Below are 6,032 nucleotides of genomic sequence, written 5' to 3'. Positions count from 1 at the left end.
TGTAAACAAGGGTCGACAGAAGAAACGAGACACACAGGGCGCTGTGGGCAGGGGCCGGAAACTCCCACTACCTCCCATGGGACGCTCGGTCCCATGCCGATACGGGCTTTAGCCGATACGCGGCGGCAGCGCCGCTTCCACCACTGACGGCTGCCGGATATCCTACTGCAAATAATTCACAAACAAAACAATGACTCAATGATGTCACTGATGAGGTCAGAAGGTAGAGGGAGAGGGCGCACAGCCGGTATGAGGATGGTTGCCGCTGAGTCCCTCCTTTCCCACGTCGCATGCAAGCGGACTGTGTTGTGCTCTCTTGCAGGTCCGCTGGCCGTGCGGCGACATTGGCCAAATCACGGAGCAGAACCCGTTGAAATGTGTCGTGTATTACGAAGCGCTTTCTTCCTACCAGGTTTACCTTGGAAGCTGCTATTCATTTTCTAAACCACTGGAACATTGCTCGTACGCACCAGTGTGTGTGTGTGTGTGTGTGTGTGTGTGTGTGTGAAAACTTTTTATTTACAAAAGTCCTGAGGCTCGACTATTTCAAGCCAAGGCGGGCCGCACCCAAGATTGCACCGTTAGGCCCAGCCCTTCAACGACATCGTGGGCCCTCTAGACAGCCCGTAGCTGATGACAAGCAATTATAATGAAGAATATTTATATAGCGAAGCGTTGTTAATTATCAATATTCGCGGTTAATATATTACAGTTCGTCATTTTGTGAAAGTAGCCGCTTTGAAAGTCTTAACTTGCGGTTACGTTTAGGGCTACACTTCAACTAGTCCACAGATATAGTGGGGGGTAGCATAAATAACTTCCTGGCACCATCAATCGTTAATTTTGTTCGTGTGTTGTGTGACTAGCCGATTTCTCAGCCAGCCAAAACTCAACACAAGTAAAAGTTGAACCCTTTTGTTTTTATTCACATTCGGTACTGGAAAAAGATGGACCTCCACGCTGTGCGAAAGTGACAATCTACAGAAGCAATTTTCATTCGCAACGGAAATTTGTACATAATGAGTGAAAATAGATTCCAGAAGATCCAAACCAATGCGAAAATTATTAGCCACCACGGCTGCGTCTTTCTTTTCTTTTTTTTTAAAGCTTGGCTGTGCATGTCGACAAAGAGTGAATAAAATGTATAGCCCAAAAACACGCACTCAAGCCCTTCATTACAAGTATTTCACCGGCAACAGATGGGCTGCCGTCATGACGAATGAGTCGAGCGACACTGCTCTCATGTCAGTCCACTCAGGCTTGCACAGAACTGGTTTGGTCATGCAAAATGAACACCTGCTAGGAAAATAGAGTGAAATACTTGTGCTTACGTGTGGTCATTAGGAAACCTGAAAAACTTCGCAGAACTGGAATTACCGGGGTTCGAACGCCACAGAGCCGCGCAACACATGCGATGCCCCGATTTGGCCATCTTCGTCTAATGCTTGGTCGACCTGGTTTCCTTCATCTTCCGTTCGTTGAACGCCTGATCAAGCTTCTCCGTCTTATCTTTGCCATCTTCACACTTGGGACGACAACCGAAGCAGGCGAGCAAGCGCGATCTGACTTGGGATATCGCTGAGCGAGTGGCAAGGGTGAGCGGAGGCAAGCTCGATGGACGCACGAAGCCGACCACTTCTCGCGCTTCGCCCGATTTAAAATTCACAAAAAGAGAAATAGGAAAAATAACTTAGGATGTCCGGCAACCGCTGGGAGCGCGCATGTTCCTTGAAACCGAAACTAGCTTCACTTTCCGAGGCCTGGTCAAACAGCGAAGCTGTGAACGGCGCTACTTGAGGAGGATGGCGTTCACGCGCGACGGCGTTCCTAGCGCATTCTTCACGCTTTTAACGCGATAGAGTTAAGGGTCCCATGTCGAAGAAAATCGGCGTTGGTGTCGGCGTCGGCGTGGATGCCGGCATCCGTGGCGGAGAAAATCATCCCCAATCACCTCGACCACGCAGGCCCTCCACGTGGCGCAATGTGCTAGCAAAGGAGAAAATCATCTGGAAGCACCCCGACCGTGCAGAATCTCCAAGTGGTGCAAGGTTTTGGTGAACAAAAATTGAATTTCTCACAGTAAAATCCGTCAGAAACACGGTAATGTACGACTTAACCACAACTTACAGACATGGTGGCGTTGGATTGTAATTTGAATGTACGAGAAAACATAATTATGTTACCAGGAAACTCAAAGACAAACCCCTTTTCCAGCATTTCTATCACACCAACATCGGTGCGCTCAGGTAGGGTACTTGCGAAAATCATATTCAGATGGCGCTCGCATCCTCGGCAGGTCAAATTGGGACTTTGCCTGCCTAATGCGTTTTGGACACGCGCGCGCGTCGGGGCAATAGCAAACAATTGTTAAAATAACAAAAAAAGGTGCTATGGCCTTCACATTTTAACGTAAGACGACTTCCATTGCCCTTGGAACAACGTCTTCTCAGCAATGCATTTCTGTTTAAAAGTGAAATTGACTTTAAGGGGATCGGTGTAAGCTTGTGCTTTCTAAGCTGGCTTTCGCACGTTTTGTGTTGCAGTGAAGCCCACTGAAAGAAAAATCTGTCAGCCCTTCCACTGGGGTGGAGATGGAAGACCAGCGAAGCTGTACGATGGAGGGAATTATGTATTTCCAATTATCACTATTAAGATGTGATGGTCTAATTGCTTATTTGAACTATTAAAGAATGAGAAAAAAAGTTGGCAGATCCCACGACCTGTGGGAATCGATGTTATGCGAAGCAGTGTGCGGAGAGCCTACCAAGTTAACGAAACGACCATGAGAGCACCAAGACGTAGGCAGCTCTTTCAACACCTACATGACACGCATGCCATGACATTCATGTCATGAGTCCTCAGGAAGTCCTAGTCATGCGCATGTCTATGACTTCGAACATCAACCTTTTTCCTTCACTTAGTACCACATCCGAACCCATTCCATTGGTTTTGAGTGTTAATCTTTTTTCACTGAGTCATTGTCATTTTTGCTGAGTCATGGTCATGGCTTCGGCTTCGGCTTCTACCATCATCCTTTAGCGTTTCCTTCAGTTAGTACCCACGTCATAACCCATTTCAGTGGTTTTTGAGTGTTACATTTTTTGCTGAGTCATTGTTATTTTTGCTGATTCATGCTCATGACTTACTTCTGCCATCATCCCTTAGCGTTTCCTGCACTTAGTACTCACGCTGGAACCCACTTCAGTGGTTCTCGAGTGTTACATTTTTTGCTAAGGCATTGTCATTTTTGCTGAATCATGCTCGTGAGTCTGCTTTCTACCATCATCCTTTAGTGTTTCCTTCCCTTTGTACCCATGTCCGAACCCATTTCAGTGGTTTTTGAGTGTTAATGTTCTTTCGCTGGGTCACTGTCATTCTTGCTGAGTCATGCTCGTGACTATGACTTCTACCAGCATCCTTTAGCGTTTACTTCACTTAGTACCCACGCCCGAACCCATTTCAGCGGTTTTTGAGTGTTTATCTTTTTCGCTGGCTCATTGTCATGACCTACATGACACGCATGTCATGACATTTATGTGGTGACCCGTCACTTTGCTGTCACTTTGTCTCCTTGATCCCAATTTTGGTGCCTACGAAGTTAACGAAACGACCATGAGTGCACCAAGACGTAGGCGGCTGTTTCATGACCTACATGACACGCATGTCATGACAGTCATGTCATGACATATCATTTATGTTCGTCATATACCCTTGTCATAGTATGCCAATTTTGGTACGTACCAAGTTAACGAAACGACCATCAGAGCAGAAAGACGTAGGTGGCTAGATAGATAGATAGATAGATAGATAGATAGATAGATAGATAGATAGATAGATAGATAGATAGATAGATAGATATAGTCAAAGTAGCAAATGTGCGCCAAGATATGCTTCGTATTTAACATATATGATCCGGTGGTTTTCATTTATGTAGTGACCACAAGGATCATGGCCTTATGGTCGCTACCAACGTTTATAGATACATTTTATAAACGTTGGTCGCTACGGTATACCGCCATAGGGTGTACGGCAAAGGCTGGCCAACGCCTCCTCTAGAAGAGGCGTTGGGCTGGACACGTTCTTCATAAACACGTCACCAACGCCGCACGCGTTCGGTGCAAACGCAGGCAAAACGCCGCCGCCGTCGACAGCAGTTGTGCGCGTTGTTTGCGTGACCGCTCTACAGTGCCTAGAATATACTTGTAAGTATATTCTAGGCACTGTAACCGCACACAACCGCTGTCAAAATGCTGGCTACGTGATGGAACGGCTAAACGCCGTAGTCGCAAGCATGCATAACTGTCCCCGTTATGCATGCTTTGACATGATCGACGACAATTCACGACGCATTCCCGTGAACAGTGGCAGTCGACAGGTATTCGGCACGGTGGCCTTTAAACGTGTTTTTTTGCGCACATTATATATATGGCAAGAAGGATGCTCAACGTCCTTTCTGCCGCATCGCTATGTCAAATACCAGCTCCAAACCGGCGCGAATGCTGTGCCAAGTCTTTAGTGGAATGGGAGTGACACGACGATCAACGACTGGGTTGTTATCATCATCATCATCAGCTTATATCATCATCATCATCATATCAGCTTTTCAGTGCATACATCTTGCCTTGTCCTATGCGAAGTTTTCTTCTTACTGATTTCATGCTGCGTCCATATTTTACTGCTTCCCCAATCTTTCCCACGTTATAATTTCGAATATCCCTTACTTTCTTCTTGTTTATCAGTTTTGACAGTTCAGCGAATTCTATCTGATCTCTTGAGTTGGACACTTTCATGTTTTGTCGTTTCTTTATTAGGTCCTTTGTTTCTTGGGAGAGCTTCCCTACAGTTTGCTTTGGTGCTTTACCTCCCACTTCAACTGCTGCTTCTGAGATCAGCGTAGTTACGGTTTCATTTATTAGCTCTATGTTATCTTCATCTTCCTGTTCTAAAGCTGCATATTTGTTTGCGAGCACCAGCCTGAATTGGTCTGCTTTCACCCTTACTGTGTCTAGGTTGGTCTGTTTCCTCTTGAGTAATTTCACTCTTTGTCTCTTCAAATTTAGAGAAATCCTAGACCTCACTAACCTATGGTCACTGCACTTTACCTTACCTAACACTTCTACATCCTGCACTATGCTTGGATCGGCATTGAGTATGAAATCTATTTCATTCCTTCTTTCTCCATTAGGGCTTTTCCAGGTCCACTTCCTGTTGGTGCGCTTCCTGAAGAATGTATTCATTATTCGGAGCCTATTCCTTTCCGCGAATTCTACCAACATCTCTCCTCTTGCATTCCTAGAATCGATGCCGTAGTTGCCAATTGCTTGCTCGCCAACCTTCTTTTTGCCCACTTTTGCATTGAAGTCGCCCATGACTACAGTATACGGAGTTTGCACCTTTCTCATTACTAATTCCAAATCTTCATAAAACTGTTCTATTTTTTCATCATCGTGACTGGAAGTTGGGGCGTATACTTGTACTACCTGCATTTTGTACCTCCTATTCAGCTTTATTACGACGACTGCTACTCTCTCATTAATGCTGTAGAATTCATCAATGTTGCCCGCTATGTTGCTATGGACTAGAAATCCTACCCCGGATTCTCTCTTATCTGGAAGACCTCTGTAGCAGAGGTCTGCCTCAGTGTTTAAATATTTGGCCTACTCACATTTCCAGGCCACTACGCATGCGCCCATTCCTGGCCAATCCCTCACAATGCGCCACTGTGGCACAAGGTATATAGAAACCTTAAGCGTGCTCGCGTATCTCTACTGTGCCACAAGGAGCATGTTACATGTGTGTATTTCTCCTCTGCTCAACATTCTTCCACCGAGAAATATCATACATCGCCTTGGTCCCCGTAACATCGACGCGTCCACGTCTCACCGTGCGCAGCCCCCTGAACTTGCGTTTAGAATTGGTGATGGTAGGTGAGGAGGGCATCGAGGCACCCTAGACTGTGCGTGTGACAGGCTGGCCCACACCCCTGACCGAGAACCCCTGCTCACCCGCCTGGCGGGCCGACGCTCTTCCAG

This window comes from Dermacentor silvarum, chromosome 7 (genome assembly GCF_013339745.2).
Source record: "Dermacentor silvarum isolate Dsil-2018 chromosome 7, BIME_Dsil_1.4, whole genome shotgun sequence".
Taxonomy (NCBI): domain Eukaryota; kingdom Metazoa; phylum Arthropoda; class Arachnida; order Ixodida; family Ixodidae; genus Dermacentor; species Dermacentor silvarum.
This window is presented reverse-complemented; position numbering follows the sequence as displayed.